The 19962-nt window shown below is 38.6% G+C and overlaps 1 protein-coding gene across 1 annotated transcript in view; it reads right to left on the bottom strand.

The window, feature by feature from the left end:
• Positions 1 to 19962, bottom strand: part of LOC5569712 (maternal protein tudor) — a 72852-nt gene that overhangs the window by 47043 nt on the left and 5847 nt on the right. Inside the window, exon 2 of the mRNA XM_021848178.1 lies at positions 10 to 94. The gene's annotated coding sequence lies outside the window, so the exon portion shown is untranslated. The remainder of the gene's footprint in view (positions 1 to 9; positions 95 to 19962) is intronic.

The raw sequence follows: 19962 nt of genomic DNA, 5'->3' as shown, positions 1-19962 counted from the left end.
ATTACTTACTAAATGTTTCGTTCGTTTGCTAATTGGAACTAATAAAACATTTTCCTTAATCAAAAGGAATTGTTTATAAGTACACTATTATTTACTGAAAAGAGAAAAAAATAGGATGATTTAGATTGATTTTATTGAAGCAAGACTCAAATAGAAAATAGTGAGGCAGTTTGACAAACCTAATGAAAAGTCGATAAAAGTGCTAAACATATCTTGACATAAACTCGTCCAGGACTCACGTTGAAATTCAATTTTAAAATACAGTTATTTGCTTGAAGTATGTCCAGAAATGAATGAGGCAGACATTTATCCGCTGATCCATCTACGTGGCTCCTCTAAGCGACTAGGCAATGCTCATTATTAATCAATTTATTTAGGAGCATTGATCACATCCGAATAAAAATGCTGTTGAATAAGAATCACACACCTACTCAGCCAAAACTAATAATGTGACACACAAAATGATTTATTCAGATCACGTCTTGCGGCGTGTTCGGGCAGCATACACAATGCAATCAAAGCTTCACAGAAACCTCAAACGAACTTTATGCGAAACTTAAACCATTTTAGCTCCCGGTCATGTATTGCGGTCCTAAATAGCCGTAGTGGTAAACACGCAGCAATTCAGTAAGACCAGGTTGATGATCGTGGGTTCGACTCGGTCGAGGAACATTTCGTAAAGGAAACTTTCTCGACATGCTTGCCCGCCACATATAAATATTCAATTGGCGAAGAATGCTTTTAGTTAATAACCGTGGATGTGTTTTGAACAGCTGGTTGAGAAGCAGGCTCTGTCCCAGTTGGGATGTAACACCAGAAATAAGACGCTCCTGGTTAGCGAAATAAAAAAGAACACAAAAAGAGTAAATTTCTGGTGCTCTTGATGTTTCTCCCAAAAATAGAGAACAATAGCAAAGACAATCAATGAATCACCAATCAAACCCGCGTAACCCTTTCACGACGTAACGCACGCTCGCGGAACATGTTCTACGGCAGGGGTTGGCATACAGTCGTCTTGAAAGGGCTTTGAATCGATCTGTGCAAGCCATGAAAAAGGTATGCTAAAACGGTAAAAGATATGCCTGTCACCCGTAGGGGAAATGCATTCATTTATGGCCAACAAAATTCGCCTTATTAAGGCTTGAAAAAACTGTAAACCGTAGTATTTTGAAAGGCTTTTATGGATTTCATATGAACAGAAACAAAAAAGTAGATTTGAGGATTGTATCTTCTAATGCCGCCCTAATTGCTTCTCTTTTGACAAATGTGCGTATTTCGACTGGAAGAATATTTTGACGATTTTTCGAGCGATTCTTACAGAACTCCCGAAGCACACTCTGTAGATGTTCTTGGCTGCATTGTCTTGAGAATTTCTGGAAGTAACCCTTGATTAATTCCTGGGAAATTATAGTATCAAATTTTCCCTTGTATATTGTGGCATGATTTATAAAAAAGAGTATTAGACGAATAATTTTTAAATAAAATCTTATCAGAATCAGTGTGAAATTAGGAAAAAAAACATCAGTTCCACTATAGATATGTGTACACTGAAACAAGCGTTGAAGTAATGAGAACCATGAAAAAGTTTTTAAATTTACTATTCCAATCACGATTGATTTATTTGCGTTTTGGTCCTTCGCAATTCAACCGCATCGATAGCCGAGCGGTAAGCGTTCGCGCTTGACAAATCGCAAGATCCTCGGTTCGATTCTGGCTTGCTGCAAGTTTTTAACCATGATATAGTAATTTTTACTGTCGAAATGGTACCGTGGTAAAAATGAATGCACAAAATATTTCAAATAAATGCAAATTTAGTCTGCACAAATCAATTGGCGTTGTGTATTTAATTTAACCCTCTAATATAGTATTTTAAACTGCAACGCTGTTCTCAGTGTAGTAAATGAACCGTATTCTGGCCAACATCATAATTTTCTCGAGAAATTTTACAAATTTCATTGAGATTTTCAAAAGTTGCAATCCAAAGTTTTTAAAAAGCCCAAAACTTTTCGATCGGACGAAGGTCTGGTGTATTCGGGACAACATTAACGCCCTTCACTTCGTACCAATCCATTACAGCCTTGGCGTAATGGCACGAAGCGAGATCCGGCCAGAACATCGTGGGACCACGGTGAGAGCGGAGGAAGGGCAGCAAGCGCCTCTGCAAGCATTCATCTTGATTAATCTGCCCGTTTATGGTGCCTGTTGTACCGAACCCTACTGTACCATCTGCACTCACAAATCGCCTGCCATAACAGGTATTTCTCCGCTAATTTGTCCATCCTTCTCTTCTGGAACTTTTCCGGAAACTCCATGCGGGACGTACCGGCAAAAAAACTCGAGGCCGGGGATTTGTTTGGTGTCCGCCTGGATGTATGTCTCGTCGTCCATGACGAGACAGCCTGGCTTGAACAGCCACTTACGGTACAGCTTTTGCGCACGCAATTTGGCCACTGTGTTTTGCTTGTCAGTCCAGTTTTGCGCGTTGCTGACCTCTAAAACACGTAGCCCAACCCGCTTCATGGTCAGGTGGACGAACCACTTCGACGCCCAAGATTTGATGGCGTAGTTCTTCTTGTTTCTAGTATTACCCATAATTTCATTGATTTTTACCCACGCGATAAAAAGTTACACCCAAAACAAAATGTCGCATTTTTTCCGAGTGCAATCTTTAGTAGTTGGGCTCAGAATGGTATCACTTCTAGTACTGAATTCGGTCCCTTCCCGAGTCCAACATCCACCGCCAAAAAGTCGAAAACATATTCAGGCATCATCAAGCTGATATCATAATTTGATATCAATTTGTCATTGACATATTCGATATCATGTTTTGTCTTTGTTCTGCCATCATTTTAAATTTTTGGTAATGTTTTCATTTTATTATTATTATTTATTTGCGACAATTTACCATTATGTTTTTTTTTTCGTGCTACATGTATAAATATAAAAATGGAGAAATTGTCGCAAACTCGTTTCTATTTCAATCGAAGATATGTACAACCCAATCAGTTCTCAATTTGCTCTCCATGATTGCAGAAACAGTTCTCAATTTGATTTCATGGGAACATTTTTCTGTTTTCAGTTTTGTTATTTTAAGCCTGATTTGCTACTGAAAAGGAATCGCTAAATAAATTTCTCGCCGATTCCTTGCAGAAATTTGCTACAGCGACTCCCATTTGAATTGACATTTCTTTTCAACTGCGTACTGCGATCAGAAAAAAGCGCGTTCTTGATCGATTCCTTGCAGTAAAGAAATTTCTTGATTGAAAGGGTCAAGAAATTTCCTACAGAGAGCCCCCTTTGAAGTGACATTTCTTCTCAACTGCGTACTGCGATCAGAAAGATATGATTTTCTTCAACATTTCTTGGGAGAAATTTTCCACGCATCGAGATAGGCGATTCCTTTTCTTGTCAGTAGCAAACCGGCCTTTAACCGTTAAAACGACGAAAATGACAACTGAGTTATCAAAATTCACGACATTACAACATAAAAATTAGTTTTCAATATTGTCTCAAGCTTTGCTCGGGTTGGTACTACAAAAAGCACCCAAGTTTAACAGTTCGCAGTACACTTTTCACAGCATTCTATATTTTGTTCTATTACATCACTGCCCATACTCGCATAACAGTCCCATTTCAATTTTCGTCACATTTGAGTTAGCTCCATGAATAGTGTTTATTTTTAGTGTACTTTTCGGAATCATTCTTAAAATTGTGTTTTTGTATGGACAAAATGCGAAAAAAATACCAAACCATGTGCGTCCCATATTGAATATACCCGCATAACAGTCCCATCAGTAAATTACGATGGAATGCAACCAAGAGTATTACTGTAAGGTTTTCTGTAATCTTACATCGTAGTTTTCATCACATCAAAAGTAGAAATAACACAAATTACAGAGATTCAAATCAGCTTTATTCAATTACGCTTATTTTTGCTTGGCTTGGAAATATTCTCATAAAGCCTTCTTATGCGATAAATTATAGAAAACCATATTGCAGTGAGTCCATGTCCGTCATTACTATCGTCATCCGGTAATATCAACGAAATCTCATGTAGATTTACCGTCCAAAGACCCCTTCATGAAAGCTTTTGAGACCAGCGTTAAAATGTGCATATAGTCACTAGCATTTGCAGTCGACAAAATAGGTCAAACTAAGTGTGACATCGAATGCCGGAAAAGAAGGTCCTGGATGTAGGATGTAGGACACTTAATATGATTATCTACCTCTAGCAAATTTCCAACAGCTTCGCTGACATCAGGCCTCCAGAACTTGCTCGATTCTACCTACACCTTGGTCTGTGTATCAAATCCAGGATCAACTGCAAGTGGATATAGAATTTTTTTCGTGTTGGTCGGTCGCACCGGTCCAACCAATCTGGGATTATCTTCAGCACCACACAGTTTTAATAATAAAAGATGCGATTCCTAATAGTTTTGAATGGAATGATGTCTTAGAATCTCTTGTAAACTTGAAAACAAATTTGTCACCCTACGCGATAACAAAGTAAGCGAGTCCCAAGTAATGGGACTGGTATGCGGGTATATTTGCATTTTGCAAGAGAAATCCTCGGTCCCATTTGCTCTTATCTTGGATTTGCACAGGAAAAACAATCGCATCAACTAAATTTTAGTTATTGGACATATTTTTATAAATCAATGATTATGCGTTGAGAAATGCCACAAGAATTTTCGACTGCCAGCAGCGGTGTTACGAAAACTTTTACATTTATGTTTAGATGCGTTTTTCTCGATATGAGCAGATCATCTAGCGGGATTTGGGGCAAGTGTGCCACCTTAAGCAAATTGTTCTCTAACTTTGTCTAAAGCTTAAAAAACCCGCCAATTCAGCCTCACGATGTTAGTTTCACATCTTTTTATTAGCACTGTGCCATTTAAAAAGAAAATAATTTCAAAAAGTATTAGTTTTGGAGCTCCTCAAATATCGTCTAAAATACCCTGATTCTCAACACTATGGGGCAAGTGTGCCACCCTTATGGGGCAAGACGGCCATCGAATGAACATTCATGTAATTTTACTTGTAATGAAATTTTCATTATTTCCTGTTAATATTGCTAACAAAGCAGAGCCTAATTGACAATTTTAAAAATATTTTTAGGTTTACCGTCATGAGGAGATGCTTTATAACAAGGTTCATCACATGTGGAACTCTCTACTAGTCTATTCGAATAACTAAAATCGGTTTTATTGTCTCCATTCAATGCGATATATGAATTACTCTTTCATTATGGAGGATTTGTATAATATTACACTAGATCAGCACTAAATAAAGGTAAAATATTGATGAAAATAAGTAAAATAGTTCTTAAAACGCCTAAAACCATGTTATTATCGAATATTTGGAGAAAAAATCATTGTGGGAGCAAAAATGTTCGCTATTCCTTTTCTATACTTCAAAAACCACTACTGGTGCCTCATTTTGGTTCATTATCATGATTTTGTTGATGATGTTTACATTTTTATGAATTTCACCCCAACCATTTTTGTTTACCAAATAGGTGACACACTTGCCCCAAAAAGCATAGATTTCAACCAAAATGGATTTTGTATGTAAAACTAAATATTTTTTTCGTTCAAATGCCACAATTACTTACACAATGTCAATTGTATAGCTTCACAATGTACAGTACGTTAGAAAAATTTGTTATTAATTTACCTCTCACCATGCTATTTAGAAACAACGAAATCTTATAAAAAATCCCTGAAATTTTATGGTTTTCACAAAAGTCGATGTAAATTCGTGAAAAATAGAGCAATTTGCGTCATATTTTGACCATTGTATTATGGACTATTAGGGAACATATTGTTAAGCTCAAATAAAAAATATAGTTTGTAGTTTTTACAAAAAATCAGGGGTGGCACACTTGCCCCAAATTCCGCTGCCATAAAATGTTGGGTAACTACAAGCGACATGGAGGTCTTTGTTTCGTCTTTGCCACAACTGCATCCTAACTAGCGAATCCTGCCCGTTAGTTGGGATGACAGAAACATGCATCTGGAGAGCAAATCATCTCCAAACACAAATAAACTTGCACATTTCAAGCGTGTACTAGAACAAGATCGATTTCTTTTCAACGATCGTCTCTCTTCAGTGAACAAAGGTGACAAGATGCAAGTTTCTTGGCAATTTTTCAATTCAGGCTGCTTAGTAGTGATGCAATCTTGTATCCTAAAGTGAAAAAGACCCAACAAAGTTGCATTCTATCATCTACAGGGATTGAATCCTGAAAAAATTGAGAGAATCTCTCACGTATCGCTCTCTATAACTATCATAACATGCTGCACATTATGAGAGACTGTTTATCGTATACTGCTACAACTTTGATCAGATTGGGGGGATAGTAGTGCATGATAAAACCCCTCTAAACATGCTCCAAGCTTGGGGGACACTATTGCTATTAAAAGTTCGTGGATTGTTTATCGTGCCAGTAAAGAAAAACACCTATCCCCAACGGTAAATAAGCGAGAAAAATGGATTTTATCATCGCTCTCTCTTTGGGGCTCTCGCTCACTGCTTCCATTTATCAGACTTGTTACACCTTGCGATCAGGCGTTGCAGAATTCGCTCTCATTTGAGTATGAAGCACGATCAAAGCAAGCAAAGAAAAACATCCCATCTGTTGGGGTGCACGATCGTTATTGTATCGCAAGGTGTAACAAGTCTGATAAATGGAAGCAGCGAGCGAGAGCCCCAAAGAGAGAGCGATGATAAAATCCATTTTTCTCGCTTGTTTACCGTTGGGGATAGGTGTTTTTCTTTACTGGCACAATTAACAATCCACGAACTTTCAATAGTAATAGTGTCCCCCAGGCTTGGAGCATGTTTAGAGGGGTTTTATCATGCACTACTATCCCCCCAATCTGATCAAAGTTGTAGCAGTATACGATAAACAGTCTCTCATAATGTGCAGCATGTTATGATAGTTACAGAGAGCGATACGTGAAAGATTCTCTCAACGTCTTCGCAACGTCGGGTACGTGGAACGGAGTCGACGAGGAATGTAGGCAGATTCTGGAGGAGAAGAACGCAGCGCTGGCGGTCATGCTGCAGCAAGCGACCCCGCATAACGTGGAGCATTATAGACGGAAACGGCAACAGCAGACCCGCCTCTTTCGGGAGAAGAAAACACCGCCTGGAGGGACCGGAGTGTGAGGAGATGGAACAGCTGTGCCGGTTTCAAGAAACACGCAAGTTCTATCATAAGTTCAACGCATCCCGCAACGGCTTCGTGCCGCGAGCCGAGATGTGCAAGGATAAGGATGGGAGCATTTTGACAGACGAGCGTGAGGTGATCAAAAGGTGGAAGCAGCACTTCGACGAACGAATGGCGCTGAGAGCACAGGTCGAGACAACGGAGGATGGAAACCAACCAGCCCCCACTTTGAGGGAGGTTAAGGATGCCATTCACCAGCTTAAGAACAATAAAGCTGCTGGTAAGAATGGTATCGGAGCTGAAATCATAAAGATGGGCATAAAGAGGCTGGCCATTTGTTTGCACCGGCTGATAGGCACAATCTGGGAAACAGAACAGCCACCGGAGGAGTAGAAGGAAGGGGTGGCCCCATCTACAAGAAAGGCAACAAGTTAGATTGTGAGAACTTCTGAGCGATCACCATTCTAAATGCGGCCTACAAAGTATTATCCCAGATCATCTTCCGCCGTCTATCACCTATAGTAAGCGAGTTCGTGGGAACTTATCAAGCCGGCTTCGTTGACGGCCGATCGACAACGGACCAGATCTTTACTGTACGGCAAATCCTCCAAAAATGTCGTGAATACCAGGTCCCATTGCATCACGTTTTCATCGATTTCAAGGCGGCATACGATAGTATCGACCGCGTAGAGCTATGGAAAACCATGGACGAGAACCGTTTTCACGGGAAGCTCACGAGACTGATAAGAGCGACGATGGAGGGTGTGCAAAATTGTGTGAAGGTTACAGGCGAACATTCCAGTTCGTTTGGATCCCGCCGGGGACTACGACGAGGTGATGGACTTACGTGCCTGTTGTTCAATATTGTGCTAGAAGGTGTTATGCGGAGAGCCGGGCTCAACAACCGGGGTACGATTTTTACGAGATCCAGTCAATTTGTCTGCTTCGCGGATGATATGGACATTGTCGGCCGAACATTTGAAAAGGTGGCAGACCTGTACACCCGCCTGAAACGCAAGGCAGCAAAGGTTGGACTAGTGATGAATGCGGCCAAGACAAAGTACATGTTAGCTGGTGGGGCCGATGGCGACAGGGCTCGCCTAAATAGCAGTGTTGCGATAGACGGAGATAATGATTTGATGGATAATCGATGTCCATTAAGTTTTACGTGAAATTCAAACTGCTTCCATATGGCTATTATTTATCCTTTATTGGATCTTCATATAGTCTTTATTGGACGTTAATGAAATCTATCAAATTTGAATTCTAATGCATGTATATTTTTCAGATAAATATAATCGGATTTATAGGCTCAGTGTACTATGGCCTCCACGAGAAGCTGCGGTCAAAATAGATTCACACCCGCACCAAATATAACATGTACAAAACGCTCATAAGGCGTAGTCCTTTACGGGCATGAAACGTGGACGATGGTCGAGGAGCACTTGGAATCTTCAAACGTCGGGTGCTTAGGACGATCTTTGGCGGTGTGCAAGAAAACGGTGTGTGGCGGCGAATGATGAACCACGAGCTCGCCCAACTCTACGGCGAACCCAGTATCCAGAAGGTGGCCAAAGCTGGAAGGATACGATGGGCAGGGCATGTTGCAAGAAAGACGGACAGCAGCCCTGCAAAGATGGTGTTCGCGTCGGATCCGGTTGGTACAAGAAGGCGTGGAGCGCAGCGAGCTAGGTGGGCGGATCAAGTGCGTATCGATTTGGTGAGCGTGGGGCAGAACCGAGGATGGAGAGATGCGGCCACGAACCCAGTATTGTGGCGTGAAATTATTGCTTCAGTGTTATCTGTTTAAATGTTGACTAAATAAATGAAATGAATATACAAAGAAACCTCTTGCTGTCCAAAATACATACTACACCCTACATTTGGAACTAAAAATGTTTTAGATTGATTACACCTAGTGGTGACCATCCAATTAGTCATCACCCTTTGAACCGTGTATTTGAACCCTGTTTAGCCAGCTAATATGCCTTATCATTTCCTTCAATGCCATTGTGTCCTGGAGCTGGAACCCAATGCAAACATACCGAGTTCTGTTGGTCACCTTTCGCAATGAGAGAATGCATTCCCAGAAATTTCCATTGCGAAAAGATCCTTGCCCGACCGGGAATCGAACCCAGACACCTTCAGCATGGCTTTGCTTTGTAGCCGCGGACTCGGCTAAGGAAGGCCCCTATGTAGCGAAGCTCCATCGAGCGAATCCCCATTGTATCAAATATGACAAAATATGTCCTTCTTTAAAATAAGCTGTCCTATGCAATGTAGCTTCACAACTCATTGGTAACATATAACAGCAGCTTGGGTTTTCTTTTTTATTTTCGGCTGAACGACATTCGGACAATTCTCGCATAACCTGTGATCTCACCCTAAAAGCCATTGATAACCGAGTGTGCAGCTTGTTGTTACCAAGAAAACGAAGGGATGTACACTAGCCTGGGACACGGTTATATGAGAAATTTAGATTCTCGCTCCAGTCCACTTTTTGGATTGCATTTAGGCCTCATAACAACTGTGCAAAATTTCAGCTCGATGGGTGAAACTATATTTTAGCGCCAGCTGTTCAAAGTTTGTATGGAATAGGGTCCTAAAGCCCTGTCTTTTTTTTTTTTAGTGCCAAACGCTCAAGTTTAGGCCAAAAACACATGTTTACTCAATTTTCTAATGTTTTCCGTTGGTTTAAGCTCAAAAAACATTTTTTTAGATTTTGTCACATCCTTTGGCTCAAACTCAAATATTGGGTGTATTTTGTTTTGTTTTTTTATGTATGTATGTTTATTTATGTATGTAGGTTATCGTCACAAACCTATTAGTTTTAAAGTTTTTACAAGGTCAAGGATGCTTTCCGTGTTCCTTACGATATGTCAGATAGGAACAACTCCAGTGGTCGAACTAAAACCCCTGTGGTGTTTTTGTCGACTAAGCAAACGTCAAACATGATCAAAAGTGTCGAGGTTCATGATTGGACCAAATTTTTAAATTAAAGTTTAAACATGTGTTACGCCGGGATAGAAAGGGTGCGCTCCGTGGACGCGACCTTCAAAGTGTGTGGTGGAATATGTCAAGGTTTTAGACAGATGCAATGACTGACAAATCTAGGGCGCTGACATCTTTGATGTGTACAGCCACAAACAAGACGTTGTTGATTGGATAGCCGCTCTTTAATTGAATTATTAAACATAAAGGAATTGAGATAGAATAATTTAGATAATAAAATTGAATTTGAATTGTATTCAAGCAAAAAAGCTGCAAGTGTTGGAATAGCTACACTGAGAAAACTGAAGTTATGTTATTCATAATACCTTTCGTATGATACAGTATTTTGCTAGCTGAAAAACATTTCATACGACGCGTATGATTTTCATAACTCGCTTATGAAGAACATACGAATTAGATTCAAGATTCATACGCGGCCCTATAATATTTCATACGATGTGCTTATGAAATCCAAAGCAAGCCTTGTTTGAAAAATATCATACGATTTTCTTATGAACCGAGCATCAACCCACGAGGTTTTTCGTAGTTTAAAAATAGAAAATGTGATATCTAGATAAATCACCAGAACAAAAGATGTAAAGTTTTACTCGAAAATATGAATAGAAATGAAAAAAATATTTTTTTGTGGTGGATCACCTGTGATCCATTGGGAAGATGACTGCAACTAGGGTAAGAAAGAAGCATCAATATTTTTTTATTTCATTGTTTTTACTCATACATTTTATTTGAACAGTGTGTTCTGCACTCCTCTCGTCAATTCTGGAATAAAATAAAAAGCTGGGAAGAAGATTTTGTCTCTTTTAGACACAAGCAAACATCACACTTAGTGCATTTAAATGAACTGAATGATTATTGATATTTGCTCAGAACGGTATTCAACGGGCCAATGTTTTACTCTGTCATACCATGCTTATAGCTACTGCTGAGTATGTTGTTGATCGTCCACAGCGTCTTACAATTTTCTTTCCAACTTAAAATCATTTTTCAAAAACATGATGATAGTTTTGTTTTCGAAAAGAGAGGTTAGAACAGAATTGACGAAAATGTCGTTTTATTCCCAATGCAGGGCTGTTACAAAAATCTTAAAATCGTATCCGCGAAAATCGCGACTGGAGAAATTCGATCCGCGCCTAGAAACACCAATCCGCGCCGAAAAAAAATCTGTTTCATTGACATCTGTACTATTTATTATAAAAAAAATGCGAAAACGTGCATGACCTTATCTTAAAGCATCTACCATTGAGCAAAACAAGTTGTAGAAAAAACCAAAAAATCGTATTCAACAACATCACTCGAAATGTATTTGTCTAGGACAGGACATGACAGCTCAACTAAGACTGCCCAGTTGTTTTTTGGCCGATATCCTTGACGATACAAAAGCCAGTGCTACCAGTATTCATTTTAAGCAAATCTTGTGAACAAATTCAAATATCAATGCCCATAATTTGGTTGTTTCTTGCACGCTTCAATCATATAGTGCAATAGAGGATGCTTTATTTTTAAAAAATCAGGTTTATATTAGAAACCGGCAATACTTGTAGAGGAAATTGACACAATTTCCATTATATTGCTCTCAATTAAGTATATTTAATTGATTTGAGTATTGTAGGAGCACATGCGGAAAAGTTAACATGGAATATAATCACTACAAGCAGAGAGGAGGCCTAGTATGCAACTATACTTAACACAATTCGATATGATCTTTGCATACAATAGGAGATGCAAAATGAAGTTATTAATGATAACTTAAGAAGAAAAACGTACACATTAATTTTACAATTTTCTCTCATCTAAGTTCACACTATATTTTAAGTGGTTATGTTATCGAGAGCGAAAAGATTGCCATTAATAAAATTAGATCGTCAATAGTGTATTTTTTTCATGCAATACATGGATAGGCAAACACCATCATATTGTTTAAGAAAATAATGTTGTCAAAATATTGTTTTATTTATGAGATGTGGACTGTTTTTATTTTTATAAAACTTCAAGTCTTAATATTCAATCAATTTGAGGTAAAAATACTTAAGACTGTTGTGATATTTTAATATTTTTAACAAATTTGTTTTTATGAAAATTGTTATTTTTGTGTGCGTTTGAAATGCAAATATCAAATGCGGAAACATCAAACGCGGTAAGATTATTCAAAAGAAATGCGATGTCAAAGATAGATTTTTCTTGCTAGCAGTGATGCCACATACACAGATTTATTTGTAACTACAAGTATTATTACTTGTTCTTGCCTACAATTATCTGTGATCAACGATCACAGGTTTTTTAGATAAAGATTTTAGAATATTAAACAAGTTTGGGACATGGATGTGGAAGATATTGAGAAAAAATGCCATTACTCTGATTATTTTTTCTTGAATTCTTTAGAATTTTAAATTTTTAGGAACAATTATGCATTTTCTTCTTAGTTTTAGTAGAATAACTTCAAATTAAAAATTGTTGAAATGCCAAGAACAGCCATAATTAGTTTGTAAAGGTTCTTTTTGAAATAAGTTAAATTTCAAATTTTTGCGCAACACAGATTTTTACCAAGATTTTTGGAGGTTGATTTAAGATAAAAAAGATTTTTTCAACCTAAAACACAGATGAAATTCGAAAATAATGTGGTAACATGATTGATTGGTGATTGGTGATTTATGTAATCGTTGCTAAGTGTCCTTTGATTACTTTGTGTTACCGCATTTGGAGGACGTTTACTCAATATTTGCATCTCAAATGCAAACAGCAATACATTTTTTTCAGTAATATTCATTAGTCATTGGCAGTACATTGGACTATACATGCCCGTTCACCTTAAAATGCACTTTGAAGCACAACACCAAAAAAAAAACACTTCTTTAAACTATGTTGAGCCAATATCACGCACAATGTATGGAACCTTAAATGTCCCTCACAGCAATCTTTCAGCAGAAAATCTTTCTGCTTTTAAATTTGTTTTTAATCCGCCATGAAACAACAATTTCCTTTCGCGTTTACTTTTCAGCTCTTCTGAGTTCAAATTTTTGAACTGATCAATGTTCAAGCCTACTTGATCTCTCCTTCAAAAAATTGAACTGGAACGCAAACTGAACACGTTCAAATGCAACTTTGGTACATACAGTTGAGTTCAGAATAATAGTAGTGAAAGCCGATTTTTATATAGAATGTTCAACTTTAACATGCTAAAACTTTGTTCTCCTTTGAGCAAACGGCATGAAATTTTGACAGAGAACTCTAAATATCTTCAATTTTATTATCATCAAATTTGTCATAGTACTGCACACTAAGAAGAAACTAATATTACGTACGTAACGTAAGTTTGATGGCATTATAAATTAAAAATACGTCATTCTTGTAAAATTACATCCAACGTGACTAAAAAATTTTTGTGATTCGAATAATCTTTAGTCCATTATGATGGAAAGTTAAGTCATTTGTGACTTAAGTTTACCTAATTTTACTTGCTTCAATATGTCGGGCATATATGACATAAATTTCAATGATTTTTTTCTAAGTGTGTTTAAATTTTTCTTCACTCATCGGTGTTCAACAATTTCTTCCACCCGCTTGAGCCTGTTAAATAAACGTTTAAGTAAAAAAAAATTCTTCCAGAGTTACAAATTTATAAATTTGGCGATTTCAACAGATGCTAACTTTTTAACTGGTGTGTTGAGATGGTGATTCAATCGTTGTACTGGTTTTCAAAGCAGATCGTAAAACGGTTTTATGGTGATCAGCTTAAACTGCAAAAGGTTTTTTTTAGTTATATTTACATCCACTATTGCATTAATTATACATACAATTGTGTTGCTTTCTATTAACTTCAAGTAGTTTTTATCTTCTAGATTTACAATGCTTTTCACTGACAAAACTCCTAATTTGACTGCGGAGCTATATATTGTTTTAAACTTTTCTATTGATGATAAGATTTCATAGGGTAACCAACTATGACTGCAGCGCCAAAACTCAGCCAGAGTGCCACAAATTCCTACATGGTTTAATGTCTTGATATATTATATTCATTCATGTCTGATTTCAGATATTTGAAAAACCAAGCCAAATGAGCGCCATTTTCTAAGATTTTTAACGAGAAAGAAATGAAAATTTTCTATTTCCAGTTTAACCTATTTAACCAAAAACCTACCGATCGCCGTAAACACAAATAAAAAATTTAGATTAGTGTCATTAAGAATTTAGGGAAGAACGATCTCTTGGTTGTCTAGCAACCCTCGAGAAATATGACTTCAAATAAAATGAGAATAGTTTACAAATAACATGTTACTGTTTTTTATATTTCCCTGAACAACATTTTCGATATCAGTGACTATACTATAAATAAAATAAAATAAATAAATAAACAAATAAATAAACAAATATACTAACTGAACTTTAGTGCTCTCAAAAAGAAACATGATTTTTTTGTTTTAAATAGAAATTTTCTAATTATGAAATCATGACTGTATGTATATAACTGCAATTTTTGTTGCATGATTTGGGAAATCCGCGATTTTCGCGACAGAATTTTATTCACCCGCGATTTTCGCGCTTGGCTGGCCAAATCCGCTACAAATCCGCGAGAATCGCGAAATCCGCGAGAATCGCGAAATTCGCGCCTGTTGTAACAGCCCTGCCAATGGATCACCAGTGATCCACCTAATTTTCCGCAAAATCAATAGTTTTGTGTAAAAATTATTCTAAAAACTCAACTGAATCTTGGAAAAGTAATTCAATTTAGTTTGTTTTCATTTTTGTTTGGTGAAAATCTTGTTTATATTTCTGAATATAGAAGTTTGAAAATCCGCTTTATTTAAATTAGAAAAAAACGCTGACTTTACTTCGGTTATTGTGCTTTAACTAAAAATCCAAGTGATTATTTTTGATGAAACTTCGTACATTATTTCATGAAACATATGTGAACATGTGGTGTAAAAATTGATATGATCTAACTTGTACAGTTTATATACTATATAGTCAAAGTGGTGGATCACCTGTGCTACCATGGGAAGGAAAGGGTTAAAGGTAAATAGCAAGAGAATAATATTAAAATGTATTTATTAATATCGATAATTCAATGTAAAGTGACGCAAATATGGAGGCTTGGGCAAACGATAAAATTTGCTAAACTAAACGTGCAATAGCAACAGAATGGAAATACGAAGTTATTTGAGCGTGGCATCAAAAACGTGAGTTGGTTTTTAGGTTTAATATTATGTTTCAAATTATTAATCGTCTATCTTCTACAGAATCTGTCCAACTTATCAATAGTGACGAAGAAGGTTCCGTGAGTGATGCTAAGCTTTTTTCCCAGTTCTAAGAACGGCGTTATTATATTCGATGACAGTTGCAACGGGGAGATAAATTATTGATTTGTAATTCACAAACAATGATAAAATGTATGGTTTCTGATAAATGTTTAAAAAAAATCGAGAACACCCCTAGTTAAAAAAAATAATAAGAAAGGCATAATAATATGAAATAAATTACATTAAGTTGCGTATAAAGATCATACTTGAATAAATTGAGCTTCATATAAATACACTTTGAAGTTCATAACATATATCTATAGATTTCATACGACACTTTTATGAAATCTATACTACTGTACTGTAAAACTCATACCATACCATAAGCTAATTCGTTCATAACGCCATCGTATGAAATTTATAATATTTTCTTTTGGTAAAATTTCATAACCGTTTCGTATGGAAATCGGAATATTTTTTTCCTCAGTGTAGAAGAAAGGCACTAAAACGATACCAAAGTGATTGATAGTTGCCGAAGGAAATTGTAGGGAGTTTGAATTGTTCGAAGGTTGGATTGATATAGCGAAGACTAAATTTGTAAGTTATTGTAATACGTGTAATGTTGTGAATTTAAAGAACCAATATATTTCTAGTTTTGAGTGTGTCGAACAACAGTACTCCAGAAACTGGTTTTTCGTTATGCTGCCTCGAACACCTCCCAACAAACCTCAAAAAAATTTATCGATGGATGTGATCTACCCGTGCTGCGAGGAAGACGACCAGTATGACGCGATGGTGCAGTGTAGTCGGTGTCAAAAGTGGCACCACTTTTCATGTGTCGGGGTGGACCAAAGCATAGCGGAGCTAGTGTGGTACTGCCGTAAGTGCCTCGGAGAGGACGTTTCAGCACGTGAGTCGTTAGGGCAGCCAGGCGTCACACGTATACAACCTTCTAGGGCAGCAAAGAAGGGTAAATATCACACCGGTAAGATAAGCGATAAGACCAGTCAGAAACGAATAGATATACTAGTCGGAACGAAAGGGCAGAAGGAAGTGGCTGAACGGCCGACAAGCCAGCAAGAAGGAAATAAAGGTCAAGAAACATGTCAAGCAGGGACATCAGCGGCAGGACAAACAAGTATTCCTAAGTCAGTCAAGCCGTCGCGTAGTCGCGTTTCGATTATCAGTGAAAATTCTCGTTCTGAAAGTAGCAAAAGTGGTAAAAATTCAAAGATAAGTGGCACCAGTAAGTCGAGTAGTTCTAAACGTGATTTGGCGTTGAAACGGATTGAAGAATTGAAGGAAAGGAGTCGTTTGGAAGCGCTGGAAGAAGAAACTCAATTACAGATGTTGAAGGTAAAGCAGAAGCAGATTGAACGGCAGCGACGCGAGTTGGAAGAGTTGCAACAACTTTCTAAATTGGTCGAAGAAGATTCCGAGTGCAATGAGGAAATCGACGAGCGAGGTGAAAGCGATATTAGTTACACCAGTAAGGTACAGGGATGGATGAACTCTTGTAACGCAGTGGATCCTGTGATGTTGCGGCAGTCGAATACCGCTTCAGAGGCAAATGATCGCCAGTTTTCCTTCTTGCCTCCAGAGCACGTACAGCAGAGGAGTTCCACCATGGCAGTAGGTCCGACAACGTTCCAGATTGCTGCACGTCAGGTGTTTCCGAGAAATCTTCCTGCTTTCGAAGGGCACCCACAAGACTGGCCACTTTTCATCAGCGCTTATGAACAAGCGAACGCATCCTGTGGTTTCACCAATGCAGAGAACCTCGTCAGACTTCAACAGTCACTGCAAGGAAAAGCGTTAGAAATTGTACGGAATCTGATGCTGTTACCCGAAAATGTACCAACGATCATCAATAAGTTACGTCGACGTTTTGGAAATCCTGAAATTTTGTCATCTATGCTGGCACAACGGATTCAAAAACTTGAGGGACCAGATTCGGAAAATTTGGAATCCCTAATCGAATTTGGAAGTGCAATTGGAGAATTTACGCAACATCTAGAGGTTTCAAAACTGCATGATCACTTGAAGAACCCCATATTAATGCAGAGTCTGATACAGAAGCTTCCGCCGTGTTATGCCATGCAGTGGGTGGAATATAAACGAAACTTCCAAGTGGTGGACTTGAAAACCTTTGGAAAATTCATGGAGGATTTGGTTGATAAAGCACTGGAGGTGACGTTCGAAAGGATTGATGTAAGCTCATCGAAAAGACGGGAAAAACCAAAGGCCAAAATTTTCACCCACATGATGAAAGAAGATAACGAAACAATCGGCGCTAAAGGTAATATCTATAACAAGACACAACCACCACAATTTCAGAGTGCTCAAAGAAAGGACATCAGTTGCTCTATCTGTGACCAACCGGGACATTTCGGGCGGGATTGCCGAGAATTCCGTAACACCAGCTTGGAACGACGATGGATGCTTGTGAAGCATATGGGTTTGTGTCCACTTTGTATATTCAACCATGGAAAATGGCCTTGTAGGACGAAGAATCGTTGTGAAATAGAAGGGTGTAATGGTTCACATCACACATTACTTCACGACCCGGTTAATACGGAGGCGACCAAAGCAGAGGCACGTTGTAATAGTCATTGTTTACCGAATAAGACAGTATTGTTTCGTATAATTCCCGTTACATTGTATGGAGAACATCGGAGTTACAATACACTCGCGTTAGTAGATGAAGGATCGTCTACATCACTCATAGACAATGAAGTAGCTGAATTTCTGCAGCTTGATGGACCACGCGAACCATTTGAAATGCGCTGGACGAATGGAGTTAGTCGAACCGAAACTCACTCTAGGAATGTTCAGATGGGGATTGCGGGAATCGAGCGAAAAAAGGAATCAGGAGTGTGTGTAGCAAGGACGGTTAATAAACTGGATCTTCCGGCTCAAGAATTGCATGCAGATAGGTTGATTGAAGAATTCCGTCACCTAGAAGGAGTTGAAATATTGAGTTATGAGTTGGATACTCCCAAACTGTTGATTGGGATCGATAATATGCACCTCATCGCTCCGGTTGCATCTCGAATCGGAGAGAAGGGACAGCCAATTGCTGTTAAATGCAAATTAGGGTGGACAATCTACGGCCCACGGCCGAATCTACTGTCCGTTGTACACTTCCTTGGTCATCATCGATGTGTCTGCGAGGAGTGCAGTAAAGCGGATCACAATTTGAATCAGATGTTGCGTGACAGTTTTCAACTTGAAGCCGTTGGAGTGTCTCCTGTAAGGTTAGAATCAACGGATGACTATAGGGCGCGAGAGATTCTCGAAAGGACGACAAGACGAGTAGGCGGAAGGTTCGAGATCGGTCTTCTTTGGAAGGATGGCGCACCGAGATTTCCAAACAGTTATTACATGGCTTACAAGCGATTGAAGAATCTAGAAAATCGAATGAAACGGCATCCGGGTATCCGGGAAATTTTGCAGAAGCAAATTGATGAGTATGTGGTCAAGGGTTACGCTCACAAGATCACGGAACGTGAATTGTTAGAAACACCACCGGAACAGTGTTGGTATTTACCTTTGAATTATGTTGTTAATGCCAAGAAACCCGGAAAAGTAAGAATGGTGTGGGACGCTGCAGCAAGGACTAACGGAGTCTCGTTCAACGATAGTCTTCTGAAGGGACCTGATTTGATGACATCGTTGTCCGGAGTAATCAACGGGTTTCGTGAGCGAAAGGTGGCATTTGGCGGAGACATTCGAGAGATGTTTCACCAGATTTTGGTGCGACAAGAAGATAAACAAGCTCAACGTTTTCTATTTGGATGCGATGTGAATTCTGAACCGGACATTTACGTAATGGACGTGGTAATTTTTGGAGCAAGCTGTTCCCCTTGCTTGGCACAGTTTGTAAAAAACCTCAACGCTCAGGAACATCAAAAGAATCATCCAATAGCATCGGACGCCATAGTTCGCAAACATTACGTTGACGACTATTTTGATAGTGCAGATACGGAAAGTGATGCAATAGCAATAGCTAAAGATGTCAGGGAAGTGCATGCAAACGCTGGTTTTGAAATACGAAACTGGTTGAGCAACTCACCCAAAGTGCTCAAAGAACTCGGCGAAGCAGATTCAAACATGACGAAATCCTTTGATACAGCTTCTGATGCAAAAAGAGTGCTTAGAGTTATGTGGCGACCGGACAGTGATTCGTTTGTGTTCTCCACTGAATTCAGGGAAGATTTGCGGCCATATATTCGAGAAGGAGCTTGGCCCACAAAACGAATCGCATTACGCTGTATTATGAGCATGTTTGATCCTAAGCAGTTTTTGGCGCCACTATTGATCCACGGACGTATTTTGATGCAGGATTTGTGGCGGAGCGGCATCAACTGGGATGAGAAAGTTGAAAGAGCCCATTATGATCGATGGCTTCGATGGACAGGATTGTTTCCACTGATAGACAATATTAGTATTCCTCGCTGCTATCTCGGAAAGATGAGTTCGAATACATATGATACTGTTCAACTTCACGTGTTTGCGGATGCTGGAGAAGATGCTTATGGC

Source organism: Aedes aegypti, chromosome 2, assembly GCF_002204515.2.
Source record: "Aedes aegypti strain LVP_AGWG chromosome 2, AaegL5.0 Primary Assembly, whole genome shotgun sequence".
Classification (NCBI taxonomy): domain Eukaryota; kingdom Metazoa; phylum Arthropoda; class Insecta; order Diptera; family Culicidae; genus Aedes; species Aedes aegypti.
The sequence above is the reverse complement of the archived record's forward strand: the minus strand, read 5'-3'. Positions and strand labels throughout refer to the sequence as shown.